Source organism: Labrus mixtus, chromosome 18 (genome assembly GCF_963584025.1).
Source record: "Labrus mixtus chromosome 18, fLabMix1.1, whole genome shotgun sequence".
NCBI lineage: Eukaryota > Metazoa > Chordata > Actinopteri > Labriformes > Labridae > Labrus > Labrus mixtus.
In genome coordinates this window covers 3911790-3927722 of record NC_083629.1, presented here as the reverse complement: position 1 = coordinate 3927722, position 15933 = coordinate 3911790, and positions in this window count along the sequence as shown.

The window sequence follows — 15933 nt, the reverse complement described above, 5'->3', positions numbered from 1 at the left end:
CGATCACAGTAGGTGACACGATGACTCACTCACACACACAGAGTCAGAGGCTCCAAACACCACACACTGGTTCACAACTCCCCAGCTTGCGTCAGCACTATGCCCTATTAGCTATTATATAAAAGAAGGCATACATAACAATAGGTGTTTTTTTTATCCCTTCATATCACACAGGTCTGCTTCTTTTACATCTAAAACAAATCAGAGGTACATTTATTTATGCTGTGTTAATGCAGGGAATGGATGAACTCAAAGATAATATGTTTCATTGTATGAAATTATCTAGATATTTTCAGGAGTACATATGTGACAACAGCTTTAGACTAACCAAAGTAGTTCCCTGTCCCTCTCCTACAGCTTTACTTCATGTCCTTGTTTCTTTTCCATGCCTTTGTGCTTGTGTGCTCCGTCCTTATTGTTTTCAGATGTGTCTCGTTAGTCTCATCTGTGTCTCATTAATCCAACCTTCCCACTGGATTCTCTTTTTCTGTGCTACTTTGTTTTTACCTGTGTGGACCATAGACTGGATATAGAAATGGACAGTGTTCCTCAGCCTCCTCGTGTTAAACAGGACAGAGGAATATGAATATAAGAATGAGCAACCAGAGTCTCTGCAGTGGGGATCAGCTAGAGGAGCACCGGAATTGAAGTCACACCACTTCCGCTTATGAAAACACACATTTAACTTACTGATAAAAAAAAAAAGCTAAAATCCCTCAGGTTGGTACAGCACATGATGAAACAGATTCAATACGACTCTTGTGTTAGTTACGTTATTCTCTGGCTGTTTCTGCTTTACTCTGCTGTACATCACATTTTATAACTTTTTATATGGTAAAATAAACCATTAAAAAGAAACTTCTGAGAAAGAAGATGACTTGGAAACAAAATGATGTGATGTCAGTTTTGTAACGTGCCAAAACTGGGATAAGAAAAAATGAATCAGACGTGAATTTTGATTTTATAGTTTGACCCGTATTCGATCTGTTACCATGGAGACCGGGTCATTGACCTATACTGCAGCCAGTCAGCAGGGGGAGCGCAATCTTTTGGCTTCACTTGACAGGGGGCTGTTGCTCCATCCATCTTAATATACAGTCTATGGTTTGGATGTGTTCCCCATGATGACCTCTTTTCTGATTTATGTTTTCTATACTTTATTTTCATTCCCTGGATACACCACCGTGAGAAAGTGAAAACGATGAAAACACAGTTTCAACACCTTGGACAGCTGTACTGCTGCACCTTTGTGCCGCAAGCTTTTCATTTATTAAATGTTTTTGTTTAGCACAGCGTAGATGTGACTCAGAAGCATCCAGACAGATAAAGTCACATTAAGTTGATATCCGGAAGGAAAATACAATCATTCGGCAGACAGTGTGATCCATCTCAGGAAAACTACTCTTCAGCAGCAGGAGGTTTAGAACAGATTTGTTGGTGCAACATGAATATTGAGTACAAATTATATAAACTGCAGATTTACATAAAGCAACAGCAACTTGTTAATTGATCTTAAATATGCATGACTAGCATCAAGCTCTTTGTCTCTAATCAAAGCTCAATGATGAATTGATTTTCTTTGTCTTTTTTTACCCATAAAGGTACAAGAAAATACAGTTTTCAGATTTTGGAGGGTTATGTGCCGAGTTATATTTTAACCAGGAGCAGTGCCAATGCAATGTCTGCTGGCCTGACTAACTCAGGGTGCAAAAATAAATTCAAAGTTTTACTGTAAATATAGCATTAGAGACAAAAGAGGATAAATCTTCTTTCTAGTTCTTTGCAAGAAAGCTAAAAAATACTGTCACTCTCCAAATTGTAGTTTTTTCATTAAAAGGTAGGGTTGGTAATTTTCACAAAGTAGCATTCCCTCAGTACTTTGTATACACTCACCCCCTCCCCTCTGTTCTCCCTCTAAGCCACGCCCCCTCACTTACATGTACAAGCGGTAAGTAAACACTAAACTTTATCAATATACAATACACAATAAAACTCACTATTTTACTACTCACAGTATAGACTGTCATCTGTGACGCGCTTTGAGTGTGGGCTAGTGTACGCATGTGGTAGAGAACGAGCAGGGAGACAGGGAGGCTGTGATTGGTTCATCAGATTGGTACCTCATGGCAGACATTGGTTGAAGTGTTTTAAAGGCTTACAACTGAAACAGATGACAGATTTACTTTGTTCCTTTTTCAGATCACATTACTTATTCATTTCTGTCAGGACCTAAATTTCAACCAAAATCTTTACATGTGCATCTGGAGAAAAGTACCAACCTTACCTTAAACATGTTTACAGCCTGGTTTAAAAATCTAAATTGGTCTGATTATAATCTGGAGAAAATGACCAACCTGCCTTTAAGTCCCAGCAAATGTTGCAAATAATTCCAAAACAAAAAATAACTTAAGTGGTTTCCTACGTGCTGAAAGGTTACAGGCAACAGCTGAAGTGCTCCTTTAATTCTCAAGATCATAATCAGGTATTGCAGCTGCACTCATGAAGCTGAAATCAAGCTAAACTGTAGCTCTCCACCTCTGACAACTTGTAGGTGGCTGATTTTGTGGACTTTTGAAGGTTTCATTATGCTTTCACACCCACAGCTTTACTTACATTGCAGCAACTGAACCAAAACATATTCTTACATTGCAGCACCTGAACCAAAAACATATATTCTTGCTTACAGACAAAACCTAACCCAGGGTTGGGGTACAGTCAGCGTGTCCTCACATCCCCTCTCTAAGTCATTATCAGTGAGGCTGTTCCAGAAAATGCTGCCTGATCACATCACACACTGCTCTCTCCGCTCTCTCTGGAGCTTTTACAGCAACTTGTCTGCTTCTGTGTATCTTAATCCTGCTGTCCAACATCTTTGTGGATTTGTCTCCCAGGGTGGATTGTTGCTTTCAGAGTGACCCACATTTGATGGTTGATGTTCTTCCTCGCAATGAGAAGATCTAATCTCTTGCTTACATGATGCTGAAAAAATCTAATTTTTGTTTTGTTCCTGTGCAAATCCAGTAAACAACATTTGCATTTGAACATGCTGCGTTACTGGTGCCGTTTATAAAAAGTCTCTATTATCATCATCATCAGAAAACAGAACCTTACGCAACGCCTGTTTAAAGTCAGAGGTGGGAGCTGGTGCGGACGAACAAAAACAATAATAGCAAAATGGTCTTTCCACTTGCGTAAATGGGAATGAATGTGTCAGTTATGATGTCATGAGCTGATGTGCATCAGGTCGCTATGGTTACACCAATCTCAGTCATGGTGAGGCCCTCGGATTGGATTTCTACAGGCAACAGGTCTGTGAGGGTGAGCTTATTATGGTCTGCAAAGTTGCATCGAGTCCCTAAAAAGTCAAAAGCTAAAATAAGAAAAACATCTGTGTATAAAAATGAAGCCACATTTTAAAGCATGTTTTTTGTGTTTTCTCTTTAAATTCATATAATTCTAGTAAGGTATCTATTTACCATGAATTTCCCTTTTCAGAATGATGCATAAACCTTTTAACCTTTCTGTGGGACTAAATTCCCTTTGCACACCAAAAGTGTCCCTTCCTGTTCCTCTATATTCGGCTCCATCCTTTAAATAGCCCTGCCTGATGAGTCTACAATAGGCTGCTTCTTTACATAGTGCTTGTGATGACCACAGCGTTGTTGGGAGTAATGTTATAAAACAGGCAGCCCGTGTGTCCTCCTCCCATCTGTTCTCTCTCCTCTGTCTCTATTTCTCCGTGTTCCATGACGCAAAGCCTGAGTGGGAGTGGACAAACCTTCTGCTCTCTGAGAGGACTGAGTGGGCCGCCGCCATCCGCTGTGAGTGCGCACCAGAGATGGAGGTATACGGTGGAAGAGAGGGAAGGGAAGGGGAGGGGGGAAGCCTGAGAGAAGGTGACTGAGATTTATACAGGAAGGCAAAAAGAATGGGGATGCACGGGAGAACAGGGAAAGAGCGAGAGTGAAGACAGCACAGATTGTAGGATGATGTGGATGAGTGAGATTATGCAGAGAGGGGACAAGGGGATGATGAGATAATATTTGGAAATAAGTGTAAGAGGGCAGAGGACAAACGAGGAACTGGTTGAAAACAAATATCAGGAATTAAAAAGCTAAACCTTGAATGAAATCTTTCCAGGGGGGGGGGGGTCCATTCTTTTGAGAAACACACTCAGGAGAAAAACTTTTTGGACACATGCCCATTGACAGAAACAAGTACCCGACGTATCAGTCAAAATGGTTTTACCCTGAGTGAATGCTACATGCACATCATATCGGATCGCTTTACTTTCCGCCTGTGTAAACAGTGAAGGCAAGGCAAGTTTATTTCTATAGCACATTTCAACAACAAGGCAATTCAAAGTGCTTCACACAAGACATCAAAAAGCATCATGACAGAGGAAAGAAAAGAAACATTAAAATAGAACATTTTAAAAATCATGAAAATATGTTCAAATAAAAATAATTCAAATGAAATTAATTGAAATAAATAAAGTAAAAATATAAAAAAAGAGTTAAAAGTTACAGTGCAGAGTTAAAATTCTAAATCTTATTAAAATAGTTGAATTAAAGGCAGCTGTAGACAGGTGTGTCTTCAACCTCGATTTTAAAAGAGCTTCAGCAGACCTGCAGTTTTCTGGGAGTTTGTTCCAGATATAAGAAAGGAGAAGTTGGAAATCAGAAGGATTTTAATCGGATTGAAGAAATCTTGCACATGTAAACAAACATCTTATGTCTACTTATCCGATAAAGCAGGCAGCAGGAGCTACAGAGGTGTCAATCATGACGTTACATCTTTTCTTTTTCACATCAACGTCTAAGAAAAAAAAACACCCACAACATAATCAGCATGATAAGACCTAACTATGAAGACAAAAACCATGTTTGAGAAAGATGAATTTGGTGTGTTTTGTAAAAACATGGAGCAGGTGGGTTCTGCAGCCAGTCAACAGGAGGTACTCTATAGATGTATCTATAGAGTACCTCCTCTGTGACGTCTGTTTGCATGGAGGTGTGTGTTTTTGAGTGTTTTTGAGTAAGTATGGAGTGCTCGGTGTGTTCTGTTTTCCCTTTCCCTCTCCTTGCCACCCTGCACTCTTCTTGGCTCACCTTCACTGGATCAGCAATCAACACCTGCCCACCATCGAGCCATCACCTACTCCTACAAGAACCCACCACCAACAGTCAGTCAAAGCCGGATCTCTGCGCCATGATGCCACCGTTGTGTGGTTTATCTGAGTCACAAGTCCAGCTCAAGCTGAGCCTTGTTGCATGGCGTAAAAAACCCGTTTGTTTGCCTGTTAGTGCGTCTTACACACAATTACTACACGATATTATTGTCTGTTATGGTGGTCACAGAGCCATAAGTCTGTGCCATGACATCACCTACAGACATGACAGACTACACCGTGGTACCTGACTAATCATCACGTCTGTTTGCCAAAGCTCAACAGACTTGTCCTCGGCCTCATTGTTCCATCTCTTCATCATTCTTCTTTCATTTATTTTATTTGTTAATGTTTTAACTACTGCACGTGCAGCGCTCTAAATGACTGCTGTGACGGAGCACATAGTACAAGGCAGAACAAAATCAAGCATGCTAGACTTTCTGTCGGGAGGTTTTGAGGCGTCCCAGATGTGGCCTTGATTGTCGTTCACTATGACACACTACATGAAATAAAATGATCGATTTTCGGGGCAGACTGGTCTCGGATCTATACATCTACTGGATCGGGGTACAATCATGCTTAGCTGTAACGTGTTGTCTGACCTCGGCACAACATCACATCTTCAATCTACCCAAAAGCCAGCCTGCCAACTCACCCCCCCCCCCCCCCCCCCCCCAGCCCTGGACCCCCACAAAATGCCTCTGTTGACACCTTGGTCTGCACTTTGATTCTCCCATTCTTTTGCTGTCCATTCTCTAAACAGTCTATGGCACAAAGTCCTGATTATTTCTTCGATAGTGAGCCGATTACTTGCTAAAACTAGCAATCTACTACCTGTGAGTCAGTCTACATTTCACAAAGGGGATTTCATTCAAGCCACATTTGAGAATTATTGGTAAAAGCATTGAATCGATATTTTGCTTATTTTTTAAAATTAAAATCAGCTCTTTTTTTTAAGGTGGGGAATTGTTTGAGAACACACTTGACAAAGGTTCAGAGGGATCGAAACATTGTGATTATTCTAATAAATTGGTGATACTTAACAAGAGTAGTGTGCAGGATTTTTTCTTTTCTAATAATGATTAAAATTAGCTAAAACCTGACAGCTTCCACAGATTTCTGGTCTTTTTTTTTTTTTACCAAGATGCAGTCATAAATATTGCTGATTATTGGTATAACTGTTAAACCATTTTGTTTTCTGTTGCTGTTTTCTAGAACATTCTCCAATCTATATTTGTATTTGTCAATGATTACTAAAACGTGCCTAGTGAAACAATATTTTGTCCTGGCCCTTGTAGTGACCTCCGTCTATTTTCTGATTTCTCTGTCTATCTTTAGCAACTCAACCCCGCTCATGATCCGTCAGTGGCTATTTTACCATTTTGCCTAAATTCAGCTCTGAGGTAACAAGTGACACCTTCAGTTTCCATGCTTCCGGTCGCTAGGCAACCTCAGCAATTATACCACTGCCAAGAGAGGGAGGAGAGGAAGTAGCACCCCGGGGCCCCCCTGCCTCCGTTAATCTTGGCCGCAGCCGGTCAGGCTCCATCACTCGGCTAAGTGCTCTGCTTCCGTAGCAAGCTAGTGACGAGGGTCACCGAGGCATGCTGTGTTTCCTACTGCTCTCATTAAATCAGCTCTGTTTCCTGTGTTACTGAGATACAGTTGTCTGGTAAGGAAGACTGTGAGGGACTCACTGATCAATCAAAACACTCTGCTGCCCTCTGTTGTTCGACTGGTTGACATATTCATCTGAATTGTTGACCTGGAAAGTGGAGCAGTCTTAAAAAAAAAAAAAACAGGCAACGAAGGGGATTTAAAGAAGGCAGAAAATGAAAATAAATGATTGCAAAAATAAAAAGAGTTGGGATATCAATACATGAAGTCAACCACAATAAAATGATGTGAAATGATGAACAGGTTTCTGAGATATAAAGAGTTGTAAGGAAAATAAAGCTGCTGGCAGAGAGTCTGTTCACCTTCGCTTTGAGCAAAATATCACAGGGTTATGTAGTTACCGTTCCAAAAGGTGAGAAATTTAGCAACAAGTGAGAACACATAGAGGCTCAAAGGGTAATCAATAAGATGTTCAAATCAATCTGAAGCACAGAGGACGAGTGAGAAGAATATCACAGCTCTTTGGTGAGAATCCCGGCAGCTGTGTACCTCTCTTCTTCTGACTCTTTGAATAACCTGCAGGTCGTCGAGTCATTACACACACACACGGCACAAACGGCCAGACATTTGTTCTCCTGTTATATCTGATGTTCCAACGTTTCTAATCAGACCAAAAATATCTGATGATGCAAAACACATTTTTATATATTTGATCGAATGGTGCAGGGAGTCTGAGTTGACTTTCACATGACGAAGCTTCCATGAGATAAAAGATGCAAATGCATTTTCCTCCTCTACGCTACAAACACACTTGTTTATAAGGATAAGTATGACAGTTATACGTTAACATATTACATGTATCAGCAGTTAACAAGTCAAGTTTACTTATTAGCTTCAAAACTAGCCGTTTCATTCATGCAAAATGACATATCAATCAATAAAGCAGATATCATTCATATTTTTTGTTGTATTCATTCTCCTCACAGATTTATTCATACTAAAACTTACCTCATGTATCAAATGTAATGTGGTTTAAATTATTATCACATTATTGTTATTGATGCATAAATATTCAGTAAAAGCAGACAAAAGTAAGATAATTATTTATCTATATGAACGGTTTGGTGGTAAAACATAAAACAAAATGACAAAGTAAAAGGTTATTCAAATGTACTTGTAACCAAAGCTGTGTAATTCATGCATGCAAGGTAAAATATTTCAGTCAGGCATTAAATAACTACTGTCAGCTTTATTGGCCAGGTACACAAACGAACACACAAGGAATTTGACTTTAGTGAACTGTGCTCTCAATGAACAAAAAGTACAACATTAAGACTTAGCAAAGACTAATGTGTACAAGACTAAATAAGACAAGTGAAATGATTGAATTATTATAAAAGAAAAGTAAAGTTTGTAAGTTTACCTGTTTATATTCAACAAGAACAACCTTACATATTTTTCACAGCCTCTATCTTTGAACCATTCCTTGATTCAACATGTGTCTCCATTCTGCACAAGGCTTTTGTCTGTATGTTAGCTCTTGGTACAGCTGCAAAAAAAATATTCTAAGCCTTATACACACATGCACTCTGGAAAGTACAAAGTTGTGTGTGTATTTGTGAAAACAGCAACAGATGGAGAGAGTGGAGAGTGACGTGCAGGAAAGGAGCCATTGTCATTGGAGGAGGTCATTGTGACCTGCAGGGTTGACATGTAAAGACACTAGCCCACAAATAGTCTCTTATAACTCTTCACATATAAATCACAGGTTTATTCCGAGAGACACCTATGCTTTTTTTCCCCATTCAGTGTCCCCACGCTTTGTTCCACAGGGCCGACCACGTCTGCAATAAAACTCAAATAGAAACAGAGGAGCAGCTGCACAGGAAAATGTGTTTTATCCAACATACTGTGGCTTGCATCTTATGGAAAAGGCCACACACACACACACACACACACACACACACACACACACACACACACAGGTTGGAAATGAACATTTTCACCTACCTGCCACTGTGACTGCTGGTTTAAAAAAATCAACCAGTCATTTTTTTTTGCCTGCAACTTGTAATATGGATGCTAATCCATGCTGCGCTCGATTAAAGAGACTCTGAGTAAAGCAATTTAAGCACATAGTCCATCACTGTCTGTGTAGGTTATCAGTTTTAAAGCCTATCATTGTGAACACTGACATGAGGAGGGGCCTCTTTTAGGACCTGAATCATAAAGTCAAAGTGGAACAAGCAGGACACCAGGATTCACTATATTTTATTTGTTTTCACAAATCACTCACTGTTTTGTTACTTTTATTTAGCTGCCACCATGAGTGGTAGGTTGAGAAAATGTGCTAATTTCAACCCTGGCGCACACACACACACACACACACACACACACACACACACACACACACACACACACACACACACACACACACACACACACACACACACACACACACACACACACACACACACACACACACACACACACACACACACACACACACACACACACACACACACACACACACACACACACACTTAAACCCCTGAGAGAGATTTTTAAAACCAGCTTCAATGTCTGCAAACCTTAACTTCATGGGTTAAAACTAAACCCCCTGATGACTCAGTGGTATTGTTAACACAACATTTCTTTCTTTGTGCTAAAGCTGGAAAAAAAAACATTTTTTGTTCCTCAGTGACATCATGTGGTAAAGATAACATGGCTCAAGGCACAAGACCAGTTTGTGGTCAGAGAAGCTATCTTTAGTAGCAGTAGTGTCTGTATCAGCAGTTAAACCTGCAACTTTTAGACCATTCATCTTCCTTTTCTCCCCTTTATGGTCATCTAAAGCCTCCATGGCCCAGACTGTAAAATCAGTACTTCATATATTTACATGATACCTTACAGCAGTTTTGTTACTCCTTAAAAAGGGAAAAGTTACTCTAAATGTGTAGTTTTTGTTTGTCGTCTGTTGTTCTTCATATTGACACGTGACATTTTAATGTTCGATTGAAAAAAACTTGTCTTATACCAAAACAGAAACATAGATTTGCTTTTTGACTTTCTGGCCTATACAGTTATAAACACGTATCAGTGCGTCTCATTAACTGGGACAAGGTGGACACCACTCTCTTAGCACCATCCAAAGATGAAAAATTTGCAATAGCTTGACAGTGAACTTCTTAACATGATACAGTATCTGGCCTGTTTCATCTGCACACAAAATGTCAAAAACCTTCCTTTAAAAAGACACCACATATTAATAAGAGGGCTGCATGAGAGAGAAGAGATAAAACCATGTGTAGCTTTCCACTACTCCTCAGTACAGTTCTCCTATACAGTGTTTTACATATATAAAGAGTAGGAGTTGAGTATATTAACCTTCAAGCAGTGCACTCTGTGTTTCTTGTATAAAATGTCATTGTCTTTATATCCTTTTAATATCTCGAGGGGCATTTTATTTGCATTTCATGGCTATGTTTATTATCACTGTATCACAGATACTACAGTGTTCATACTAAGAGAAAACCACGTGCTGAATTCTGACATTTCAATTCCCTCTTTGTCATTTTTGAAGAAGGTATACTCTATTAATCAAGGGGGAAATTCAATTTACACACACACAGGCTGAAATACATACACATGCACAAACGGAGTTCGGTGCCTTGCTCAAGTGAACTGGCATCTCTTCAGATACAAGACCAATTTCCAGATTTGGTCCGCACCATATAGCACAGTATAAACTCCGTCATCGGTGACGCGCTTTGAGTGTGGGCTAGTGCACGCAAGGGGTTAGAGAGCAAGCAGGGAGACAGGGAGGCATCTGATTGGTGCATCAGATTGGTACCTAATGGCAGACATTGGTCGAAGTTTTTTACAGGCTTACAAACTGCTACAGATGACGGAAAGCTACAAACCCTGCCTTTAACATTAGTACAGCTTGGTTCAAAAATCAGAATTGGTCTGATTAGCTCGTGTCTCAATCAGCACACACTGTAAGAAAGTTTGGCATTGTCGGCAGAATTGGAAAGAACAAAATTAGAAATGACTTTGAAAGACACCAACTCCACCATGCCTCAGAAACTGGTTTCATGAACTGGTCTCAGTGATACACATGGAGAAATTGCGAGCTAATGATTCAAAATGTAAACACAAATGGGAAGAATCTTGGGGTCCCTTCTCGCAACATTTGGACTTACCCTGACAACATTTGTACCTGTATGGACTTATCTTTTTTTTCTTGTTTTATTTATGGACATTTCTATTGCGGACAGCTTGGATGTAGCACTAACACATGGATGATGTATAATAATGATATGTATGTTTCTGTGTCTGTGAACTATTTGTAATATGTGTACCTCCTCTCTGGTTGTGAGTGTGTGTGTGTGTTCTGGGGGGGTCCATGGATTGGGTTGTGGGTTTTCACTTTTGTTTGTATTGTGATGTCATAAAAATGTAAATGAAAATAATAATAAAAGAAATAAAAGAAATGAGAAAGACTTAAGGTCAAAGGTCACAGTGCTGGTTTGCTCGGTGACCTCAGTCGTGGATGGAGAACGGTCGTCCATTCAAAAGGAAAGCGGTTTTTACTTATTGTTCCTGCATGCTCAGTTCTTCTGTTGTCTGGTGTGTAGGCACTGGTAAGACCTGAGATCATTTTAAGATATAGCTCTCCAATAAAGAATCAGTTTGGCATAAGGAGAGGCCCCTTTTCCTTTCCAGTGGAATGTGCGCCTGAGTGTGTTTTTTTTTTCTTTTGAGTGTGAGAAGAAGCAGAGAGTGTGTGTATGTGTGTGTGTGATACATGCAAGCTCTCTGTTAGATATTTAGGTTTGTGTGTGTGTTGTTGAGTTCTGGACTCTGCAGATTGTTTAATCGTTTCCTTTTTGCGTTTGACTTTTTCAATTAACATCTTTGCAACAAAGAAGATCATCTCCTTGAAGTCATTTAAGATGCCACATAAAGTTATTTTGAAGAAGCCTGTCATTAGGTTGACTGAAAGGTAGCTTGAGACAGCATTTCCAGCATCGCAACCGCCATGGGACTCCAAAGCCCCCTGCAGTTTACAGATTAGTGATGTCACTCAGTCCATTAATATTTGACAGTCTATGGATAAAACCCCATACAAGCAACACAGTTATAAATTATACATTGTTGTTTTGGTGAAATTATTATACAAAAGAAAATACTAACGTGTTGTTAGATCGATTTCCTTCTTGACATGAGCAGAGTAAAAATGTGTGTTCCCAGTAAAGACACTGAGCCCTTTATTCTTTCCTTGAGCTGTGGATAAAACATCATCTCATGTCTAAATTTGTCACTCTTCCTGTAAAGGGTGTGCTGCCACGGGCCAAGTACACTGTTGTGTAAACAAGACCTGTGAAGCAATATGAGAGAGAACCAGAGAGGGAGACGAGTCTTGCGTAAGTAAGCCTTGTGCTTTTGTGTTTTTAATAAAACACAGAGAAGTGAAAAATAGCAGCCTTGGGAGACTAAAAGTAACCTCTCCAGCAGCACAGATGGCCCCCACGCTTTTCCGCCAGTGGGTCAGTGGGTGAGGGAAGAGTGGAGGGGAGAGGAGAGGAGAGGCTGTGGCCGTGCGCCGCTATCCAGGGGAGAGTGTAGGCGACGCAGGCAGCAGGAAAGAGAAAGACAAGGACTTCCAAGGCCAAGTGGGCCGAGTTTTTTTTTTTTTATTGCAGTATTCACTTCTAAAAACAGCCGTGATGACGCGCAGAGGTCAGCCGGCTGATTTGTCATCAGCTATTTCAGCGATGTTAAACAACTGACGAGGGAGAGGGAAGCGTGTTGACATCACTTCTGCATGCTCGCATCACTTCTCCCCCCCCCCACACACGTTGTTCCGATTGTGCAATCTAGAGGAATCGCACAGCACTGTTTCCTGGATTTCACTTGGTCCCTTATTTGGTCATGGAGGACAACAGTGGGTCAAAAGTGTCTGAATAGTGGAGTCAGAGCAGCACCTTTAGGTGGCCTCTGGTCCTGCTTCTGGTCACACAGTGGCACCAAAAGTCTCTTCTGCTTTGTGCTCTCATATTCTACTCCCCTTTTTCTCTTCTCTTGCCTGTTTTCTTTTACTTCTCCTCCTCTTCTCATCTCCTCTTTCTTTCTTCAATTCTGCACATCTCTCTGCTTTTTCTTCTCCTCTTCTACTAGTCCTCCTCGTCTTCTTCTTCTCTTCTACTAGTCCTCATCTTCTTCTTCTCTTCTACTAGTCCTCCTCTTCTTCTTCTCTTCTACTAGTCCTCCTCTTCTTCTTCTCTTCTACTAGTCCTCCTCGTCTTCTTCTTCTCTTCTACTAGTCCTCCTCCTCTTCTACTAGTCCTCCTCTTCTTCTTCTCTTCTACTAGTCCTCCTCGTCGTCTTCTTCTCTTCTACTAGTCCTCCTCCTCTTCTTCTCTTCTACTAGTCCTCCTCCTCTTCTACTAGTCCTCCTCTTCTTCTTCTCTTCTACTAGTCCTCCTCGTCGTCTTCTTCTCTTCTACTAGTCCTCCTCCTCTTCTTCTCTTCTACTAGTCCTCCTCTTCTTCTCTTCTACTAGTCCTCTTCTCTTCTACTAGTCCTCTTCCTCTTCTTCTCTTCTACTAGTCCTCCTCCTCTTCTTCTCTTCTACTAGTCCTCATCTTCTTCTTCTCTTCTACTAGTCCTCCTCTTCTTCTCTTCTACTAGTCCTCTTCTTCTCTTCTACTAGTCCTCCTCCTCTTCTCTTCTACTAGTCCTCCTCCTCTTCTTCTCTTCTACTAATCCTCCTCTTCTTCTCTTCTACTAATCCTTCTCTTCTACTAGTCCTCCTCTTCTTCTCTTCTACTAATCCTTCTCTTCTATAGTCTTCCTCCTCCTCTCTTCTCTTTTGTAATTTCTTGTTCTTCTTTTCATCATCTTCTATGATACCTCTTCTGCTCTTTCCCCTCTCTCTGAATCATGCTACAGTGTTCATTCAAACCTCATGAATAAAAAAAAAAGAGGATGAATAAACTCTGATGAGCCAGCGCTGAACCTCAGCTTGAACTCTTACTGTAACATCTCTTGCATATTGTGGAATATCTTAGACACAAACGTACCGTAAATGACTAAACAGCTGTTAAAAATAGATGGGAAAACATTTCTCCATTCCGACCTCTAACAGGATATGATTGTACCGCCCTGTAAAGTGATGAAAAGCAAATAAAGCACTTTTTATGTAGTGAAGTGTCACAGAAATATGAACAAACACCTCTCACACCTCTGCTCTCTTCAAACACTTGTAACAATAACACGTAGAGCCGGCTCAGCCCACACTCAGGCGATGTGTGTGTGCAGTATCACACAGCTGCCAGCAGAGAGCAAACAAGCTACTGCAAACACAGAGCTCTGTTTGCTCTGGCAGGTTCAGACGACCTGATGCAATTTGTAAAGAAATGCTAAATAATTCCTGGGTAAAGATAAATGAGTTACATTGACTTAACAAAGTCCAAAAACCCCACTACACTTTTGCTATTGCAGTGATAGGTTGTGTGAGTGAAGGTGAGCTAACCATCACATGAGAATAAAGCGGCTCCTTCCTAAACTGAAGGTTATAAAAACTAACTGTTCATGCCTTACATATTTCAGGGCATACTGAAAATCCAGTCCCAATATGATTTGTGAAACATTCAAGAAAATACAACACACAGAATCATGTTCATGGATATTTATCTCCCTTATCTCATGTCAGTCAGCATGACCTTCCAAGTGGTGTCACAAGTTCCATGTCCACTGGCCTTCATGACTTTGTGCCCTGCAGCTCTGGAAAGGATTTATAATTTTATCCACAACGATCCTCTTTTCCTCAACACAAACTTGTATTTTTTTATAGATTGAGGAACAGAAACTAGCTGGTTAACGGTTTAGACATGAGGCTGTGGTTTTGGTTTATATAGGCTATTGTCGTGGACATTATAGAAGTAGAAAGTTAAGTCCTCAACTAATGTCTGCTAATTCAACTTGAATTCTCTGAAGCCTGTGTTTCATCATTCATCAACCACCACAAAAAAAATATTTTTTTTTCTTTGTCTTTTTTTTTTTTTTAAAGCTGTATCACTTGTTTCCTACAGGCCTCATTGTTAAGGACTCTAGATAGTCTGCACTTCCAGTTCAAATACAAATTGTGCCCTGGTGTTATAAAAAAATGTAAACAAGGAGAGGTCCCATGTGTAGAAAAGTAAAGAAATTATTTATTTCAATAAAGAAAAAACCTAAAAGCAAAAAAGATGACAACAAAAACAACACAGGGGAAAACATGCCACACTAGGATGTCACAGAGGACAGGTGTAGGTTTGACAGCAGACTGACACAGACAGGAGGGAACTCAGAGACTAAATACAGAGGAGGGTAATTAAACACAGGTGTGACAGACAATACACAGGTGAAACTGATGAGGGCAATCAAAGAGGAGGTGAGACATTAAGTGGTAATGCGACACAGGTGGGGCAAAACTACAAAATAAAACTGGAAACTCTAAAGTTTGGAATGTTACAATGAATAAACACACAAGGAAAACAGGAACACAAGGAAGGTGAAATGACCAAATAATACAGGGAATAAAACATTAAGACTCAAAGTGAGTACTGTGACACCCTGGTACACATCATGACTTCTTGACAGCTATGAGATTGGGTTTTATGCTCAAACATGTTGAATTTAATTGCAACTATAAATTAATTAGTCTTAATTCACAATTCTTAAAACACAACTCACAACTTCTTGGATTTGATTTCTAGACTCTATAGCAAGCTTTTCAGCCCTGACATAAACTTTGCGTTTATAAACATTTTACCGGAAAATGATTAGAACGAGAAGACATCTAAAGGTACATTTTATGAAAAGTGTCCTAGATATCTTCTATCAAACTGCATTAATCAACGACTGAATAATTCCCAATTAGCAAAAAACACATCACAGAGGTCTGGATTCATTGCAATAAATATATTTCTGTAAACAAGCAAAGGTCTCTCACTCAGCAAGCATACTTTATAACTAAGGGATGGAAACCATGGGCACAATGTTCATGCTTTCAAAACAAAATATTTAGGGGGAATATGTTGCCAAGTTGCCAGGTAATGAGGAAACTAAAAAAACCTGGTGATATAGATGAAAACTGT